Source organism: Eulemur rufifrons, chromosome 30 (genome assembly GCF_041146395.1).
Source record: "Eulemur rufifrons isolate Redbay chromosome 30, OSU_ERuf_1, whole genome shotgun sequence".
Taxonomy (NCBI): domain Eukaryota; kingdom Metazoa; phylum Chordata; class Mammalia; order Primates; family Lemuridae; genus Eulemur; species Eulemur rufifrons.
In genome coordinates this window covers 52,101,192-52,122,137 of record NC_091012.1, presented here as the reverse complement: position 1 = coordinate 52,122,137, position 20,946 = coordinate 52,101,192, and the positions used below count along the sequence as shown (strand labels likewise).

Genomic DNA, 20,946 nt, shown 5'->3' with positions numbered 1-20,946 from the left:
GCCAAGACGCCCAGTAAGACGAAGACCAGAAGCCCCACCCAATTTGATGGCAGGAAGGGAAGACATGGATGCCGTTGGCATGCCTGGCTTCATGGGTGTGTGGCCCGTGCAGTTGTACAGGGCCCCACTCTCAGCAGGGTCCTGCAATTGGTCTCGTGCTCTTCTGTGAGCGTCTTCAAATTCTTAGTAACATTTTGCAGTCAATAGGGACCCTGTCCCACGAGATATGTCCACGTAGATAGGTGACCTTATTTGGCATAATGGACTTTACCAACGTAATGAAGGTAAAGAACTTGTAATGAGATGACATTGGATTAGGGGAGGCCCTAAATCCAATGACAGGTGTCCTAATAAGGAAGAGAAGGGGAAAAGACACATAGAGAAGGTGACGTGAACAAAAGGCAAAGATTGGAGTGATGTGTCACAGGGCAACGCGCGCCAAGGGTTGCCTGCAGCCACCAGAAGGGGCACGAGAGGCTGGAGCAGATCCTCTCTCAGAGGTTCCAGAAGGGACCCACCCTGCTGAGGCCTTGATTTAAGACCTCTGACCTCTAGCGCTGTGACGGAATAAATTTCTCGGCTTTTATTTTGTTGTTGGTTTGTTAGATTTGAGACAGAATCTCACTATGTTGCCCGGGCTAGAGTGCCGTGGCGTCAGCCTGGCTCACAGCAACCTCAAACTCCTGGGCTCAAGCGATCCTCCCGCCTCAGCCTCCCAGACTGCCGGGATCCCAGGCCTGAGCCACCGTGGCCCCCCTGAAGGTTGCGGGTTTCGAAGAGAGGAAACGTTCCGAAATATGTGAATGTGGATTGCGATGCTCTGTGGGCTGAGTGGGGGTCAGGATTAATGCTGCAGGAACAGAAGAGGATATCTGTGTGTCAGTGCACACAGACACTGACATACAGAGCAGGCGATGTAGAGATGCTGGCAAGGATGCCAATGAAAGGGAGCTCTTGCACACTGCCTGTGGGAATGTAGATTAGTCCAGGCCAGTGTGGAGATGTCTCAAGGAACTAAAAGGAGCCCTCCCACATGATCCAGCCATCCCACTACCGGGGATCTACCCGGGGAAAGGAGCCCGTGTACTAACCAGATGCCTGCACTGGCGTGTGAGTCACAGCACTATTCCACACACTACAGACACATAAGCACCCTACCCATCAGTGGAGGACTGGATAAAGAAAACGTGGTACATATACACAATGGCATAGTTTTCGGCCATCAAGAAGGAAGAAGTCATGTCTTTTGAAGCAACAGGGGTGGAACTGGAGGCCGGTACCTTCAGTGAAACACGTCAGGCACAGACAGGCAAATACTGCACGTTGTCACTCATAAGTGGGAGCTAAATAATGTGTGCACTTGGAAGCAGGGTGTGGACTGAGGGACAGTGGAGACTCGGAGGGGCCAGGGGTGGACGAAGGGAGGATGTTTGCTGGGTACAATGTGCGCTGTTTCAGTCAGGGATGCACTGAGGCCCTGACATAGGGCATCAGCACAGTAGAATAGATCAGTGTAAAACTTGCACTTATACCCCATGCATATATACAAATAACAGCTCAGCTAAAGCGAGACTCCGTTTTTACCCGAAACACAAAAATTAGCCAAGCATGGTGGCTCACGTCTGTAGTCCCAGCTCCTCGGGAGGCTGAGTGAGGAGGATCGCTTGAGCCCAGGAGTTTGAGGCTGCAGTGAGCTGTGATGACACCACTGCACTAGAGCCAGGCAACAGAGGGAGACCCTGTCTCAAAAAAAAAAAAACAAAAAAAACAAAGACCTCAAACCCATAGCCTTCTTAGCTCACTATCCCCATCTACCAACCACCCCATTTCTGTGTCTTCCTTTGTAGCCAAATGCCCTGGATTTCAACTTCCCTCTCCTGGCAGTCTCTACTTCCTCACTACCCACCTTGTCCCATGGACACATTCCAATAAGCTCACACCCTCCCAAGCCTCAGAACGCACACATGCCAGGACAGGACCACATACATGACTTGCGGGTCCCAGTGCAAAGGGAAAACGTAGGGGCCCGTATTCAAAACTGTATTTGTTTCCTAGAGTTACTGCAACAAATTGCGATGAATTGGGCAGCTTAAGACAACACAAAGTTACTCTCTCACAGCTCTACAGGTCACATGACAAGAATCAAAACATCACCAGGTCGGGTTCCTTCTGGAGGCTCTGAGCCAGAATCTGTTCCACCCTCTCATCCAGCTGCTGGTGGCTCCAGGCAACCCTTGGCGCACATTGGCCTGTGACACATCACTCCAATCTTGGCCTCCTCTTCCCCTCAGCAACGTTCCGCGTCTTTTTCCCTTCTGTTCACTTATTAGGACGCTTGTCACTGGATTGAGGGCATTCCCTAATGGAGTATGACCTCACCACAAGTTCATCACCTTAACCACAACGGCAAAGACCCTTGTCCCAAATAAGGTCACCTTCTGGGTGGACATATCTCGTGGGACAGGGTCCCTATTGACTGCAAAATGTTACTAAGAATTTGAAGACGCTCACAGAAGAGCACGAGACCAATTGCAGGACCCTGCTGAGAGTGGGGCCCTGTACAACTGCACGGGCCACACACCCATGAAGCCAGGCATGCCAACGGCATCCATGTCTTCCCTTCGTGCCATCAAATTGGGTGGGGCTTCTGGTCTTCGTCTTACTGGGCGTCTTGGCAGCGTTGGACACAGTCGATCACTCCATCCTCCTTCTGACTGTTGCTTCCCTTGGCTTCCGGGACACTGAGCTCTCCCGGTTTTCCTGTTGTCTCCCTGGCCGGCCAGTCAGTCCCCGGTGCCTTCTGCCGGCCCTGCTGTCTCCACGGCTAGAGTCAGGAGGTTGGAGAGTCTCGGGGCTCGTGCTTGTGCACTTCTCTCTGTGCACGCCCTTCTGTGAGGGTCTCACCCGGTCCCAGGCCTTTCAACATCCCCTCTGCCCAGACACCCGCCACTCTGACCCCTCCTCTGAGTTCCAGACACACAGACCCAGCTGCCCGCTCAACAGCTCCCCTTGGAGGTCTAACAGGCTTCTGAGCCTCAGCACGTCCTCACTGAAGTCCTCCCAGGTGCTCGCGTGAAAACATTCCAGTCTCCTAGTTCCTGTCTTTCCTCTCACACGTCGACGTGCAGTCTCAGCAAAGCTTCCCATCCCACCTAGAATCAGATCGCCACTCCCTGCCATGGCCCACAAGGCCCTGCGTGAGAATATGGCTGATTCCTCTGCTAGCTCACCCACCTCATCTCCTACCAACACCACCCCACCCCACCCCCACTCTTGCTCCCTACTCACACCCACAGCCCACCAAGCTTGCTCCGGCCACAGGGCCTTTGCACTTGAAGCTGCCAGCGTCCACCTAGTCTCTCCCATCCACTGAATAGGCTGGCTTTCCCAGTTTATGGTGTCCTGCTCAAATGTCACCTAGTCAGAGAGGCCTTCCTTGAACAACCTGTCTGAAATAGCACTGTCTGGTCCCTCTCTACTCCAACCCCTAGCTTCACACTTAGCCATAGACATATTGTATATTCATTTACTCCACATCTATGTCCCCAGATAGAATGTAACTGCCATGAGTTTAGGGATTTGGTATTTTTCTCTGCTGTCATTTCCACCGCCTAGCACAGTAGGTGACACATGTGTGTTCAATGGCAGAACGAATCAATGTGATCCTGTTGCTCTCCTAGCTTAAAATCCCACGATGTCCTATCGCATCTCTGTGCCTTTGCCCATGCTCTTCCTTGTCTTTGGAATGCCCTTCTCCCTAGTTGTCCCAGAAACCTATTTTCTTTTGAGGGACGGTCTCATCTTGTGGCCTGTGCTACAGTGCGGTGGCGTCGTCACAACTCACTGCAACCTCAAGCTCCTGGGCTTAAGCCATACCCTGTCTCAGCCTCCCGAGTAGCTGGGACTACAGGTGCACGCCACCACACCTGGGTGACTTTTCTCTTAGTGGCAGAGACGGGGTCTCGCTTTTGCTCAGGCTGTTACTACAAGTACAGCACTCGTCCTCGAGGCCCCATCAGAAGGAAAAGAAGTGGATCCAGAGAAGGAAAGAGTTTATTATTTTGCAAGCTAAGGAGGAGAAATGGTAGACTTTCTACTCTCAAAAGGCAGGTTTCCCGCAACATAAGCAGAAATACAGACCTTTTAAAGGGAGGGGCCCTCAGTGCCAGGCTACGGTTGTAACTATTCTAATGGTCCCCTCTCTGCCAAAGACAAAGCCTGCGATCTCCGCCAGCCCCGCACCCGAAAGGCTGGTGTCAGGGCCTGGGATGGCTCATTCCCCAGACTGCTCCCGCCCACCTGCCATGGCGAGGACCTAGGCTTCCCTCTCAGAAAGAGTGGGGGGAGTTTTAAAAAGATGGAAAACATCTTTTGGCCTTGTTTTCCTCAGGTCATTTCCTGTTACAAGGCTGGTCTCCAAATGATGGCCTTAAGCAAGGTCCCCTCCTCCGACTCCCAGACTGCTAGGATTACAGGCCTGAGCCACCGCCCCAGGCCACCCGGGAAAACTCCTAGTCATCCCTCCAGATCTGTCCCAATTGCCACCACCTTTGTGAAGGTCCTAGTTGCTGTAAGAGATACCCATCGTTTCTTTATATTGAAAAAACACCAAAAAACTAAAAGCAGCAACAAAAGGCCACCCAAATCATAGGTTTGCCTTTCTACTCCCAAGAACACACCTTTCCTAGAAGGAAATTGTTGCAACAGAAGAGACCCTTAACATTTTATTCCCTATTTATTTTTATCTGCATTTTCTAAAAAAATGCATCACGGATTGTCGTGTGATCCTTGCGCAGGGGCCTTGCTTATCTTCTGCGCATTCTTGCCAGTTTAGTCTGTGTGCTGCCCAAGCTAAGGCGACTTTTGTTTCCCAGGTGGAGCCCGCATGTGGGGAGTCGGCGAGTCACAAGGGGGCAGCAGAGAGCCGCTCCTCAGCCCGAAGCTTTCAGCACTGGGAACCCGCGTCACGCCGGCCGGGCGCGGTGGCTCACGCCTGTAGTCCCAGCTTCTTGGGAGGCTGAGGCGGCGGGAGGATAGCTGCAGCTCAGCGGTTCGACACCAGCCTGAGCACAGTGAGACCCCGTCTCCGTAAACAAAAAATTACAAAAAAGACCAAAAAAATACTCAAAAACCAACAAAACCCAGCTGGGCGCTCTGGCAAGCGCCTGTAGTCCCAGCTACCCGGGAGGCTGAGGCAGGAGGATCGCTCACAGCCCAGGACCTGGAGCTTGCGGTGACCCACCCTCACTGCACTCTACCCGGGACGCCGAGTGACACTCTGTCTCCACAAAAAAAAACGGGCAAACTCCCCCTCCCCCCTCATTTTCACACAACCACCAAACCTGCTTTCCAATCCCTCTGCTTTTCACACCTCACAATCACACGCACACACAACACTCTTCCTCACCTCCATCGCTTTCACACAACTCACAACCGGGCCCCACACGCACACTCTCTCCATTCCAGCCCTACCTCCCCATTCACCCACACCCTCCTCACCCTCACCCTCACCCTCACCCTCACCCTCACGCCTGGCCCTGCACTCACGCTCCCCTACACACACCGCACTCACCAACGTTCCCTCACCACGCACTGCTCCCCGCCTCTGCTCCTGCTTTCACCTGCTGCCCACGCTTCGCTCAGCACCTGCTTCACACTCACAGCCCCCGCTCACACCACCTAGTCCCTCACTCTTCCCTTAGGGCTCACTGCCCCTCCGTGCTACACACACCCCGCGCTGTATTCGGACACTCACCCATTCGGGGACACTTGCCTTCTTGTTTACACATCTTTCCCCGCGTGAATTCTGCTGCCAGAAACATTCCAGTGCAAGTGTCTTTGTCCTGAAATGGCTCTTTGTCCTTTGCGCAAATGCCCAGTAGACGGATTGCTGGATCAATGCGAGATCTACTTTTAGTTCCTTCAGGTATCTCTATGCCACTTTCCATACAGGATGTACTAGTTTGCAGTCCCCCCAGCGGTGTATGGCTGTTCCTTTCTCTCCCCATCCACGCCAGCACCTCCTGATCTGGGACGTTTGGATGAAAGCCATTCTCCCTGCACTTAGGTGGTATATAATCATACAGGAATCAGTCTTAGGCCATGTGACAATAAAGGACCAGCCACCAGATTTACAAACAACTGGCCAACACCCACTCCAATGGCAATGTTTGAAAAAGAAATAGGACTGTAAATCTCAGCTCAACCATTTAGTCTATGCCGCTTGGGCCACTTGCAATCTTTCTGACCCCCAATTGCCTCATAAGCTAGGGATCCTTGCTTCCCAGCATCACCTCCTCACATGGTTGCTGTGGTAACTAAGGTCAAAGCTAAACTGCCTGGCATACAGTAAGTGTTTCTATGGAAAACATCACTATTACCATAGAAAGAACCCAGGGAACTGTTACTGAGCACCGATTATGTGCCAGCACTTTGAATCCTTAAAGCAATCTAGTGAGGAAGGATGAGAGGTTCAATGACAGCTGGGGGTTAAATGACATGCCTAAGGCCACACAGTTAGCAACAAGAATAGCAGCTGACATGTAGCAGGCACTCCCTGTTCTAAGCATTTGCCTGAGTCATCTATCTGCCTCTTACAAGGGTTCTCTGCAGTGGGTATCATCATTATGCCTGTTTGACAGAAAAGGAAACCGAGGCACAAGGAACCGCGGCCACAGTCACAGTGTGGAGTGTAAGTGTGGAGCGGGGGTAAGAGCTGAAGCAGTCTGGCTCCGGAGCCTGGGTTCTGCCCTCCACGCCGTCCTGCAGGGGTGGACTTTCACCTGAGCTCAAGCTGAGACAGAGCCCGGGCTCTTTCCACCGTGGTTCGCAGCTTCCCAGCTAGCGTGACCGAGAGCTCCGCACTTGTCCTCAGGCCTCATAAGAAGAATGAGAACAAGGGATTTCAGGAAATGGAAAGAGTAGTATATTAATTTGCTGGATACTAAAGAGGATGGAGGATCATGGTTGAAATGCCATTGTCCTAACAATAAGCAGCAATACAGAGCTTTTAAAGGGGGCCATTCAGCTTCAGGCAACTGCTGCTCAACTATAGTTGATGACTCTTGATTATTCCACCTCTGTCCAAGAAAACGCCATGACCTCCGACTCCCTGGGAGGCCCACCCGGACCTCCAGGACTTCCAGGACCTTCTACTGCCAGGCCCAGGTCCCGGGCAGGTGCCAGTACTGCAGAGCCATCTCCTGGAGCACAAAGGACAAAAGATATCCCCCACTCCACCAACACCCTGGCCTTAGGCAGGGATGCAGGTCCTTGTTCTCCAAAAGGAGTGGGGGATGTTTTAAAGAGACAGAAAACATTTTTGTCACATTTTCAGGCCCTTTCTTCTGTTACACCGGCTTGCCAGAGGCCGCCTCAAGACTTTCATGGAAATGGAAACCAACACCCCACCTCGACCCCACTACAGTCCAACATCCTCTACTTCTGTGACACGACCCCACCTCGGGTTCCTCCCCCCTCTCTGACTGCGGCTCTGTCTTCTTTGCAGCCTCAATATTCTCTCCCAGGCTACTAAATGCAGATGGGCCTCAAGTCTTGGTCCTGGGCCTTCCTTTCTTCCCCTCTCTGTCCTCCTCCCTCTTCTCTCTGTCCTCTTCCCAGGTTCCGTGTCACCTACATGCCACTGACTGCCAAAGTTACATCCCCAGGCCAATGTGCCTCTGACTCCAGACCCGTGTATCTGGCTGCCTCTGTGACGTCTCAGCCTGAGCGTGTCAAACACCTGTCCCACTCAGCATGCACAGAACCGACACCTGACCGCTCCCGCCAGACCTCTGGCCCTGCCGGCATCCAGATCTCCAGCCTCTTCCCTACCCTCTACTTACCTCCCCACCACGTTCTGTGGCTGTGGATCTCCTTCGGGTCTCCGAACTCTGCCCTCCTCCCTCCATCCCCAGGGTCACCATTGTCCTCATCTTCGTGACTGGCATTTCACGATGGTCCCTGAACTGGTTTCCCTGCTGAAACTACTTCAGGGCTTTCCCTGCATGTTCAGATAAAGGTCACAATTCTTGGCCTGGCCTCTGAGGACTGCGTGGTGTGGCTCTGTTCCTTCTCCAGCCTTGTCACCCCTCGGCTCCCCTTTGCTCTCAGGACTGACTCTGATTCTTTTCATTGGCATCCTTTTCGTGTCTCCTACATGCTCTGTTCCCTCCTACCCCGGGACCTTTGCATATACTGTCCACTGCGTTTTAAAAAAAAATTTCTTTAAAAAAGTGTTTTGTAGGGACAAGGACTCACTGTGTTTCCCAGGGTGATCTTGAACTCCTGGCCTCAAGGGATCTTCCGCCCTTGGCTTCCCAACGTGCTGGGATTACAGATGTGAGCCACCTTGCAGGCCTGTCCTCTTTCTATGAAACCTGTCTTTGCCCGCTCACACCTACTCATCCCTTACATGTCAGCCCCACGGCCACAGCCTCAGAAAAGGCCCGAGGGTTCCCCTATCATGTGCTCTCAGCCAACTCTCCTTCCTAGACCCGATTATGGTTGTAACTTTACATGTTTTATGTCATTCTTGATCATCGGCCTCTACTAAATGGTAAGCTCCTGTAGGGCTGGGATGGTGTCAGTCCCTCCCACCTGTGTGTCCCCAGTTCCCAGGACAGTGCTGGGGACACAGCAGCTTCTCGATGAATATTTGTGGCAGGAAGGAATGAAAAAACATTGTTTTCCTTTTCGTGAATCTCTACCATGGCATCTGCCACCTAGGACCCAGTGAACTGTCCTGGCTAGAGCAGAGCTGGGACATGCAGTAACATATGGGGTCCAAGACTAACTACTAGTTGAACGAGCTCCCTCTCCCAGTAGTGCTTGCATCAGAGAAGTGGAAACCGGTAGGGTGGGCAGGTGTGTGTCGGTAATCCCGGCTACCTGGGACGCAGAGGGGGCAGGGTCGCTTTAGCCCAGGAGGGCTGTGGAGTCAGACCTTGCATCCATAGGAAAAATAAATAATATGAGAAAGGAAGTGGCATCAGTCACACTTGAGCCGCGTTAGGAGGTGGGAGCTATGTGGGAGATGGGAGACTCTTTCAGGTGTCCCTCACATCACACGCCAGCGCCCAGTCCCCCTTCATTAGGGATGAGGCCAGAGCTAGGTTGGGCTATGACTGGCAGGACAGCCAGGCTTGTGTTGACAGTGAGTGGCGGCGGTGTCAGGGTGAATGCACAGCTCCTCCCTGAGCCTCCCTGGCTTCATGTTCGCCAGCTCCATTCTGTTGACTCCCTATTTCTGCAGTGCACACCGTGTGCCAGGCCCAGTGCTAGCAGCTGCGGGTAGAGTGGAGACTAGGACTGACACGGTCCCTGTCCTTGACTGGGGTGACAGACAAGCAGGAGATTACAGGCAGCATGATAAGCGCTCTGAGAGGCGTAAGCATTGGGTGCTGTGAGAGCCCGGGGGAGGGGACCTGACCAGCCTGGGGGTGGAGGGGATGTGCCCCTGCGCCCACTCTTGAAGAATGAGGAGGACCTACCCAGGTCACTGGGGTAGGGGACTACGAAGGAAGGGCTTTTGAAGAAGGAACACCGTGAGCCAAGCACAGAGACAGGAACCTGCACGGAGCGTGGAGGAACCGCGGGGAGTTCTGCTGTGCTGTACACGGTTGGCATTGCCGGGAGAAGAGGCTGGAGGGGTGAGGCATGCACCTACTGTCGAGCTTGGACACTGTTACCGGACAAGGAAGAGGCTTATGTGCACAGTTTTCTCACAGAGCAGTGACATACTTGTGGTTTGGAAAGGTCCCTTGCCTGATGTAGTTTTCTTTTCTTTCTTTTTTTGTTTTTGACGTGGGGTCTCACTCTGATGCCCACCTGGAGTGCAATGGCATGATCATAGCTCACTGTAACCTTAAGTCCCGGGGCTCAAGGGATGCTCTTGCCTCACCTCAAGAGGAACTAGGAGTGCAGGCGTGCACCACCACACCTGGCTGGCTTTCTTTCCAAAATTCTTTGTAGACAAAGAGTCTTGCAATAATGATCAGGCTGGTCTCAAACTCCTGGCCGCAAGTAATCCTCCGGCCTTGGCCGGCAAAGTGCTAGGATCACAGGTGTCAGCCTCCATACCTGTTCCCTGGCTGCTGTGTTGGGGACACACGGGAGCTGGACAGGCACAGGGAGGCAGGGAGGTGTCACGTGTCCTCTAGAGGCCTCATTGTCTGTCAGAGGAATCAGAGGAAATGAACACTCTGCATGCCAGGGACAGAGAAGAGGCCCTGAGTCTCCTCGGCCCCTGTGGTAGTTAGTGCAGTGTCTGTGAAATATTTTTGATGTGACCCATACTGAGAAATGCATATTTCACTATGACGCAGTATACACAGTCATGCACACACACACACACACACACACACACACATATATAACGGTACTATGAAAGAGAGGCAGATGTTGGCGCAGTTCCACTGAGAGGAGCTACCTAACCATTATGGGAGTCTCACAATGTAAATGGTTGCTTGGGATAACAGTAAGTTGGTCATCACTGGAGATGTTCAAGCAGAGGGTGGTCTCGTATTTTCTGGGAGGCTGCACGGGGGGATTCCTGCATGCAAAGGAATGTTGGAGTGCATCCTTTATAAGGGCTTTTCCAGTCTTCAGTGTTGAAGAGTCTACACTGAAGTTCTGCAACGTCCTGTTACTACAATGAGCTGTCCCTGCTCCATCTCTGCATTGGATCCTACCCAAAGACCTTGCTCTAGCAGGTGTCCCCTGCTGGGATCTGATTGTGTCTCCCCAAAACTCATGTGTTGGAAAGAGGTGGGGTCATTTGGAGGTGATTAAGTGATGAGTTGGGCGGCCTCAGGAAGGGGATTAGTGACCTTGGAAGACAGGTTGAAGGAAGCACCCGAGCCCCTTTGGCACCTTCTACCATATGAGGACACAGAGCAGGCACCATCTATGTGGAACAGGCCCTCTTCAGACAGCGCCTCTGCTGGTGCCTTGATCTTGAACTTCCCAACCTCCAGAGCCATGAGCAGTACCTTTCTGTTGTTTATAAATTACCCCGTCCCAGGTATGTTGCTATTGCAGCCCTAATGGACTGAGACATCCCCTGTCTCCTGTACCATCAGGTTGTCCTTCTCTACCCAATCTTTTCTATTAGGGCCCAAATATGCTGTTTATTCTCAATTGAAGAAAGAGAAAAATGATTTCCTTTCACTATTCCCCCATCTCTCTCCTTCCCCTTTTCTAAACTGTTCAAAAGAGTTATCTGCACTTGCTGCCTCCTGTCTCCCTCCCCCAACCCTCTCTTTTACATACTCCCATCAAGCTTCTGGCCCCACCACTCCACCAACGTTCTTCTTAAGATCATCAGCAACTTGGCTGTAAGTTGAGCCAATGATCGATTCTTTCCATCCTCCTCTGCCTTGTCCCATGTGCATAATGGACACAGTTGGCCTCTGCCTGCTCGTCCAGGACACCGCACCCCCTGCCTTTCCTCCTAGCTCACTGGGTCTCTGTCTCCTTTGTGGGCTCCTCCTCATCTCTGGACTGCTAAATGGTGGGGTGCCCCAGGGCTGTGTCCTCAGACTTCCTTTCCTTCCTAGTGTTTCCCGGTGGTCTCAACCTGACCCAGGCTTTAGTAAATGCTGGACGTGGCTCTTGCTGTATGTACGGGACAAGTCCCACATCGCTACCTGCAGTCAGGACCTCCATCCTGAACCGCAGACTTGTATAACCAATGGCCCCTGTGGCCTCACCCCCTGGATAGCCAGGTCACCCTGAACAGGCTCAACACCAAATCCCTGATGGTGAAACCTGAGCCTCCCACAGTCTTCATCCTTTCAGAGCAGGTGATTCCATTCCTGCACTCATGTAGCCAAAAGCTTAGGGCCATCTCACACCCTACATCCAATTCATCAGCCAGTCCTGTCAGCTCTACCTTCCACATGTCCCCAGAACCCACCCACTGCTGACCTCCTTCACCACGCTCACGGCGATCTGAGCCACCGTTATCTCGCGCCCAAGTTGCTGCGCAGCCTCCCAGCTGGACTCCCGGATTTCACGGGGGGAGCCTGGAAAACATAAAGCAGATCTTGTCTCTTCTCTCCTCAGAAGTGCCCAGTGGCTCCACCTTTTCCCAAGCAAAAGCCCAAGTCCTCATTTCAACTACTCACCTCCTCACCCCCTCAGCTGCCGGCACTGGCTAACGTGCTTGCTATTCCTCTGACAGGCCAGGCAAGCTCCTGCACTAGGATGCTCTTTCCCCAGGCGTCTGTTGGGCTCGCTGTCACGCTTCATTCAGGTGTTAGTGCCGGGGCCTTCCCACTCTCCCTTCCCTGCTGTGTTTTCTCTGAGGAGTCAGCCAACCCAGCAAACTCTATGTTTTACTCACTTATTGTGTTTATTCTTGAGTGTAAGCTCCAGAAGGCAGGAAATTTAGTCTATGTGGTTTACTAAGGCCTCTCCGGCTCCCAGAGCGGTGCCTGGCACAGGGTGGGTGCTCAGTAAGTGTTTGCTAATCTCCCAGACACACTGGTATGTGACAACCACAAGATGCAGAAGGACAGAACAGTGTGATCCAACTTATGTTAAAGAACATCCCCAAAGCACCACGGCGTGTCTGTGTGTGCATGCGTGTGGATGTGACTGCAGGGAACACAGTCTGAAGGATCACAGCAAAGCCAGGGCAGGGGCTGCAGCGAGGGTTATTCCCGGCGGGCCCGGGAATGGGGCCGGGTGCCAAAGGAGACTTCAGGCATCTCGGTAACGTTTTCATTTTGTGTAAGGAAAATGTTTTCCTGTATTACTTTTGTGGGATTTGAAACTAAAAATGAATCAGATAGCAATTATACATTCTGGCCGGGCGTGGTGGCTCACCCCTGTAATCCTAGCAGTCTGGGAGGCCGAGGCGGGAGGATTGCTCGAGGTCAGGAGTTCCAGACCAGCCTGAGCAAGAGCGAGACCCCGTCTCTACTAAAAGTAGAAAGACATTATCTGGCCAACTAAAAATATAAATAGAAAAAACTATGCGGGCATGGTGGCGCATGCCTGTAGTCCCAGCTACTAGGGAGGCTGAGGCAGGAGGATTGCTTGAGCCCAGGAGTTTGAGGTTGCTGTGAGCTAGGCTGATGCCACGGCACTCACTCTAGCCCGGGCAACAAAGTGAGACTCTGTCTCAAAAAAAAAAAAATGTATATATATACATTCTGACAATTTCCAGAAAGTGACCAGCAAAAGCCTGAGGGAGTCCCTAAGGGCTAAAGGCAATTCTCAGGGGTGCGCCTGCTGCCAGCCCCCAGCACATGACACACGACGCTTACGCAGCACCTACTGTGTGTCAGGCACTGTTCTAAGAGCTGGGGATACAGTAGTGGACTAGACAGAGGGAGCCCTTCCCTTGTGGAGCTGACTTTCCGGTGGGGACCCAGAGCCGCTAGACGGTGAAGGTGCAGATTCTGCAGCTGCAGGAGTAGCTTTCCTGAGGGCTGATGCGCAGGCCCAGGCTGCCTCGGGCCACGTACCCTTGTCCTGGGAATCCTTCCCTCTAGGGACTGGGAGGAGCCACCTCCTTTTCTGTTTTATTTATTTACTTTTTGGTCTTGTTTCATTTTTTTATTTCTTTTAGAGATGAGGTCTCGCTCTGTCACCAAGGCTGGAGTGCAGTGGCCACATCATAGCTCACTGCAACCTGGAACCCCTGGGATCAAGGGAGCCCGATCCTCCTGTCTCAGCCTCCTGAGTAGCCGGGAGTATAGGCCCACAACACCATGTCCGGCCAATCTTTTTTAAAATTTTTCTTTCTAGAGACGGGGCCTCACCATGTTGCCCAGTCCAGTCTTAAACTCCTGGCCCCAAGTGATCTCCCGTCCTCGGCCTCCCAAAGTGCCGGGATTGCAGGCGTGAGCCACCGCACCCAGCCACCGCCTTCCCACTTGGCTCAGCTTGAGGATGGAACATCCCCGATCAGAGTTAACATGTACTGAACCTGTGGGGAGTGTTTGCTGACCGTTCCTCCACCCGCCCACCCCCTAGGCAGGCCACCCAGGCCGGGTCTGGCAGAAGATGGGGCTTCTTGCCTCTGGCAGGTTTGTCACCTCTTGCTGTCATCAGTGGGGTCCAGCCTGCCCAGGGGGAGCCCCTACCTTCCCTCCCACGCACTCAGCCAGGGGCCGGGAAGCAGCATTTCTCCACTCAGTCCACGTCACAAGGGACAGGTCATGTGCCAGCTTCTTCAGAGCCCGGACTGCCCTCCCCCACTCTTGTCACCTCCCTCCTTCAAGCCACTCTCTCAGACCCCCACCCTGGGTGGTTCCCCTTCATGGAGCCCATTGAAAGGCCCTAAGCAAAGGTGATGGGGGGGGGCTTGTGTCCCGGTTGTCGCTGTGCCAGCAGCCTGGGCAGCCCCCAGCCGAGGCCTTGCCATGTGCCCCTTGTCCTGCTGCTGCCTGCTGGCTGCTCGGGGCTGCTGCCGTGGCCCCTTAGCGGACAGTTGTCCCTACAGATGGGAGCAGGCCTCCAGTTAGCAGAGCCGGCTTAGAAGCCTTAGCCCTCCTGTCCCAAGCGCTCTGTGGCGGGGGAGCCTCGTGTCCAGGGCTTGCTGCTTTTCCTTTCCTGGGAGTGGAAGGGAATCCTGCAAGGCCGGTGCATCTGTAGGGAGGGCCCAAGTGCTTAAGGACCCAGGCTCTGGAGCCACCTGCAGGGGTTCAGTTTTCAACTTTACTACACGAGGACCTTAGGCACCTTGCAGAAACTGTGCCCCCTGCCTCATTCTGGGCTAAGGAGACTCCTCATTTGTAGAAGGGGAGTGATCATATTCACAATACTTACTTCACAGGGTTGTAATACGTACTTCACACTGAGATGCATTAGTTATTGCCTGTGAAAGCTCTTAGAACAATGGCTGGCACATAGTAGGTGCTCAATACGCGAAGGCTGTTAATCCTCTGTCCTTGCTACAAGGTTCTGTTTCACCTCATGGTTCTGAGAGCCCCGAGGGCGAGACCTTACACAACGGGCTTTGGAGTCAGGCAGACCTGGTCTGACTCTCAGCTTGGAGACGTGACTGAGTGGCCTAAGGAAGGCTCTTGCTTTCTCTGCAACTCAGCTTCTCCCTCCAGAAAGTGGAGATCACGATAGTTACACCTGCCTGTGGGACTGTCCTAGGATCGCAGGCAGTTCTTCCAAAGAGCACGTGGCACAATGCCCGGCCTGTGCCAAGCCTCAGTCGATGGGGGTCGGGTTTTGTGGTGTTTTGTGTTCTGATCCTACTTGGCTCTGACCTCCTGGCTGGCCCTGGCTTCATCTGTTCCTCTCCCTGGAGCTTGCTTTCTTTAGCCGTCGTTCCGAAAGCAGCATCCAGCCTTCCCCTCGTGCAACTGGGGCCACTTAGCTCCCCACCCCTCTGGGTTGGTGCCTGGTGGGCCGTGACAGGTGTCCTGCAGGGCACTAGCCGTCCCTGTCCATCCTCTGGCCCCCTTTCTAGCATGTGGACACCTCAGCTTCTTTGCGGATGGGACGTCGGGCCCCTGGTCTTGACTTTGGTGGCTACACACGGAGGGCCAAGTCCACATGCTCCCAGGTTTCTGAGACGGCGCAGGTCTGGCCACCGTGCCCTGCAGTCCCGGCTCCCAGGTGGAGGAGGAGGCTGCTGCAGGAATCACTATCACCCCTCCCTGGCCATTTCCAGGCCTCAAAGTGACATTTCCCTGCTCACTTCACTGTCACCGAAGGTTGGGTCATGTGCCGTTTCTTCTAGAGCCTGGTCTGCACCCCCACCCGTTCCTGTCATTCAGCTCAGCTTGTCACTTCCCTCCTTCAACAGCACCTGAAACTGCCACCCTCATGCAGCCTCAGTGAGACAGCCGCTGTCCCTGGGCGCTCTTCCACCTGCCCCCCCCCCCCCCCCCCCCCGGTCTGAACCTGCCCAGCATCCCCTCCGAGGATTCTAGCGCTCGTCCAGGCAGCCCTTTCCTGTGGCTTCTTTCTCTCCCAGCGCAGGTGTCTTCTCCGAGGCAGAAGCACACAGCCTGAACCTGTGGGACCCCAGGCCCCCGCAGGGCCCTCCCCAAACTCTGGGCTCCAAGTCATCTTCTCCAGGAGCCTGGCGGGCTGTCAGCTGGCCAGCTCTGAAGCCGCCTCTGGGGAGCAAGTCCTGCCAAGGGCTGGCCTGAATCACTGTCGCGAGAGGAGCAGCTAGCACCACTCATAGAGACATTGGGCTCCACCCTCACGAGTGGACTCGCCCAGGAATTTGCTACCCCACTCCCTGTGCGTCCAAAGCTGCTAACACAGGCGGCCAAGGAGAGGGAAACACCTTACTGTGATTGGAGTCCTAGGTCTGCTGGTCACTGGCTGTGTGACCTTGGGCGGTCACGTCACCTCTCTGAGCCTTTATTTCCTCATCTGCAAAGTGGACACGAACAGAAGGCCTTTATTACCTCCCAGGCCATTTGTAGCATCCAGGGAGGTATTGGGTGGGAACACTCTTGGTAAGCACACCGGCGACAAGGGCTGCTGCTGCTGCAGGGTGCAGGTGAGTGAGAGCACATGCAATCGCCATTGCTTCTCCTCTGAAGGACTCAAGGACTTTGCTCAAACAGATATCCTCCTCTGTTCCTGCAGCATTAATCCTGACCCCCACTCAGCCCACAGAGCATCGCCATCCACATTCACATTTATCGGAACGTTTCCTCTCTTCGAAACCCACAACCTTCGGGGGGGCCACGGTGGCTCAGGCCTGGGATCCCGGCAGTCTGGGAGGCTGAGGCGGGAGGATCGCTTGAGCCCAGGAGTTTGAGGTTGCTGTGAGCCAGGCTGACGCCACGGCACTCTAGCCCGGGCAACAGGACGAGAGTGTCTCAAATCTAACAAACCAACAACAAAATAAAAGCCGAGAAATTTATTCCGTCACAGCGCTAGAGGTCAGAGGTCTTAAATCAAGGCCTCAGCAGGGTGGGTCCCTTCTGGAACCTCTGAGAGAGGATCTGCTCCAGCCTCTCGTGCCCCTTCTGGTGGCTGCAGGCAACCCTTGGCGCGCGTTGCCCTGTGACACATCACTCCAATCTTTGCCTTTTGTTCACGTCACCTTCTCTATGTGCCTTTTCCCCTTCTCTTCCTTATTAGGACACCTGTCATTGGATTTAGGGCCTCCCCTAATCCAATGTCATCTCATTACAAGTTCTTTACCTTCATTACGTTGGTGAAGTCCATTATGCCAAATAAGGTCACCTTTCTAGGTGGACATATCTCATGGGAGAGGGTCCCTATTGACTGCAAAATGTTACTAAGAATTTGAAGACGCTCACAGAAGAGCACGAGACCAATTGCAGGACCCTGCTGAGAGTGGGGCCCGTTCCAGTGCACGGGCCACACACCCATGAACCCGGGCGGGCCACATTCAACCATGCCCTCCCTTCCTGCTGTCAAATTCAGCAGGGCTTCTGAGTCCTCATCTTCTTGGCAGCATTGGACACAGTCGATCACTCCGTCCTCCTTCTGACTGTTGCTTCCCTTGGCTTCCGGGACACTGAGCTCTCCCGGTTTTCCTGTTATCTCCCTGGCCGGCCAGTCAGTCCCCGGTGCCTTCTGCCGGCCCTGCTGTCTCCACGGCTAGAGTCAGGAGGTTGGAGAGTCTCGGGGCTCGTGCTTGTGCACTTCTCTCTGTGCACGCCCTTCTGTGAGGGTCTCACCCGGTCCCAGGCCTTTCAACATCCCCTCTGCCCAGACACCCGCCACTCTGACCCCTCCTCTATGTTCCAGACACACAGACCCAGCTGCCCGCTCGACAGCTCCCCTTGGAGGTCTAACAGGCTTCTGAGCCTCAGCACGTCCTCACTGAAGTCCTCCCAGGTGCTCGCGTGAAAACATTCCAGTCTCCTAGTTCCTGTCTTTCCTCTCACACGTCGACGTGCAGTCTCAGCAAAGCATCCCACCCCACCTAGAATGAGATCGCCACTCCCTGCCATGGCCCACAAGGACCTGCGTGAGAACATGACTGAGTCCTCCGCTACCTCACCCACCTCATCTCCTACCAACACCACCCCACCCCACCCCCACTCTTGCTCCCTACTCACACCAACAAACCACCAAGCTTGCTCCGGCCACAGTGCCTTTGCACTTGAAGCTGCCAGCGTCCACCTAGTCTCTGCCATCCACTGAATAGGCTGGCTTTCCCAGTTTATGGTGTCCTGCTCAAATGTCACCTAGTCAGAGAGGCCTTCCTTGAACAACCTGTCCGAAATAGCACTGTCTGGTCCCTCTCTACTCCAACCCGTAGCTTCGTACTTAGCCATAGACATATTGTATATTCATTTACTCCACATCTACGTCCCCAGATAGAATGTAACTGCCATGAGTTTAGGGATTTGGTATTTTTCTCTGCTGTCATTTCCACCGCCTATCACAGTACGTGACACATGTGTGTTTAATGGCAGAACGAATCAATGTGATCCTGTTGCTCTCCTAGCTTAAAATCCCACGATGTCCTATCGCATCTCTGTTCCTTTGCCCATGCTCTTCCTTGTCTTTGGAATGCCCTTCCCTCTAGTTGTCCCAGAAACTTATTTTCTTTTGAGACAGGGTCTCACCTTGTGGCCTGTGCTACAGTGCGGTGGCGTCCTCACAGCTCACTGCAACCTCAAACTCCTGGGCTTAAGCGATACCCTGTCTCAGCCTCCCGAGTAGCTGGGACTACAGGTGCACGCCACGACACCTGGGTGACTTTTCTCTTAGTGGCAGAGACGGGGTCTCGCTTTTGCTCAGGCTGTTACTACAAGTACAGCACTCGTCCTCGAGGCCCCATCAGAAGGAAAAGAAGTGGCTCCAGAGAAGTAAAGAGGTTATTATTTTGCAAGCTAAGGAGGAGAAACTTTGGTTTGGTAGACTTTCTCCTCTCAAAAGGCAAGTTTCCCACAACATAAGCAGAAATACAGACCTTTTAAAGGGAGGGGCTCTCAGTTCCAAGCTACAGTTGTAACTATTCTAATGGTCCCCTCTCTGCCAAAGACAAAGCCTGCGATCTCCGCCAGCCCCGCACCTGAAAGGCTGCTGTCAGGGCCTGGGATGGCTCATTCCCCAGGCTTCTCCCGCCCACCTGCCTGAGGCGAGGACCCAGGCTTCAGTCTCAGAAAGTGTGGGGGGAGTTTTAAAAAGATGGAAAACATCTTTTTGCCTTTTTTCCTCAGGTCATTTCCTGTTACAAGGCTGGTGTCCAAATGATGGCCTTAAGCAAGGCCCCCTCCTCCGACTCCCAGAGTGCTAGGATTACAGGCCTGAGCCACCGCCCCAGGCCACCCGGGAAAACTCCTAGTCATCCCTCCAGATCTCTCCCAATTGCCACCACCTTTGTGAAGGTCCTAGTTGCTGTAAGAGATACCCATCGTTTCTTTAGATTGAAAAAACACCAAAAAACTAAAAGCAGCAACAAAAGGCCACCCAAATCATAAGTTTCCGATTCTACTCCCAAGAACACACCTTTCCTAGAAGGAAATTGTTGCAACAGAAGAGACCGTTAACTTTTTTTTTCCCTATTTATTTTTATCTGCATTTTCTAAAAAAAAAAAAAAATGCATCACGGATTGTCGTGTGATCCTTGCGCAGGGGCCATGCTTATCTTCTGCGCATTCTTGCCAGTTTAGTCCATGTGCTGCCCAAGCTAAGGCGACTTTTGTTTCCCACGTGGAGCCCGCATGTGGGGAGTCGGCGAGTCACAAGGGGGCAGCAGAGAGCCGCTCCTCAGCCCGAAGCTTTCAGCACTGGGAACCCGCGTCACGCCGGCCGGGCGCGGTGGCTCACGCCTGTAGTCCCAGCTTCTTGGGAGGCTGAGGCGGCGGGAGGATAGCTGCAGCTCAGCGGTTCGACACCAGCCTGAGCACAGTGAGACCCCGTCTCCGTAAACAAAAAATTACAAAAAAGACCAAAAAAATACTCAAAAACCAACAAAACCCAGCCGGGCGCTCTGGCAAGCGCCTGTAGTCCCAGCTACCCGGGAGGCTGAGGCAGGAGGATCGCTCACAGCCCAGGACCTGGAGCTTGCGGTGACCCACCCTCACTGCACTCTACCCGGGACGCCGAGTGACACTCTGTCTCCACAAAAAAAAACGGGCAAACTCCCCCTCCCCCCTCATTTTCACACAACCACCAAACCTGCTTTCCAATCCCTCTGCTTTTCACACCTCACAATCACACGCACACACAACACTCTTCCTCACCTCCATCGCTTTCACACAACTCACAACCGGGCCCCACACGCACACTCTCTCCATTCCAACCCTACCTCCCCACTCACCCACACCCTCCTCACCCTCACCCTCACCCTCACCCTCACGCCTGGCCCTGCACTCACGCTCCCCTACACACACCGCACTCACCAACGTTCCCTCACCACGCACTGCTCCCCGCCTCTGCTCCTGCTTTCACCTGCTGCCCACGCTTCGCTCAGCACCTGCTTCACACTCACAGCCCCCGCTCACACCACCTAGTCCCTCACTCTTCCCTTAGGGCTCACTGCCCCTCCGTGCTACACACACCCCGCGCTGTATTCGGACACTCACCCATTCGGGGACACTTGCCTTCTTGTTTACACATCTTTCCCCGCGTGAATTCTGCTGCCAGAAACATTCCAGTGCAAGTGTCTTTGTCCTGAAATGGCTCTTTGTCCTTTGCGCAAATGCCCAGTAGACGGATTGCTGGATCAATGCGAGATCTACTTTTAGTTCCTTCAGGTATCTCTATGCCACTTTCCATACAGGATGTACTAGTTTGCAGTCCCCCCAGCGGTGTATGGCTGTTCCTTTCTCTCCCCATCCACGCCAGCACCTCCTGACCTGGGACGTTTGGATGAAAGCCATTCTCCCTGCACTTAGGTGGTATATAATCATACAGGAATCAGTCTTAGGCCATGTGACAATAAAGGACCAGCCACCAGATTTACAAACAACTGGCCAACACCCACTCCAATGGCAATGTTTGAAAAAGAAATAGGACTCTAAATCT

The 20,946-nt window shown here is 53.6% G+C and overlaps 1 non-coding gene and 1 pseudogene across 1 annotated transcript; both read right to left on the bottom strand.

Moving 5' to 3' along the window:
- Nucleotides 1-4,756: 4,756 nt before the first annotated feature.
- LOC138379315 (U6 spliceosomal RNA) lies at nucleotides 4,757-4,854 on the bottom strand (annotated as a pseudogene).
- Nucleotides 4,855-19,506: 14,652 nt separating this feature from the next.
- Nucleotides 19,507-19,616, bottom strand: LOC138379300 (U6 spliceosomal RNA). The gene has a single exon (XR_011232074.1). It is a non-coding gene; the product is annotated as a U6 spliceosomal RNA (small nuclear RNA).
- Between the last annotated feature and the right edge of the window lie 1,330 nt (nucleotides 19,617-20,946).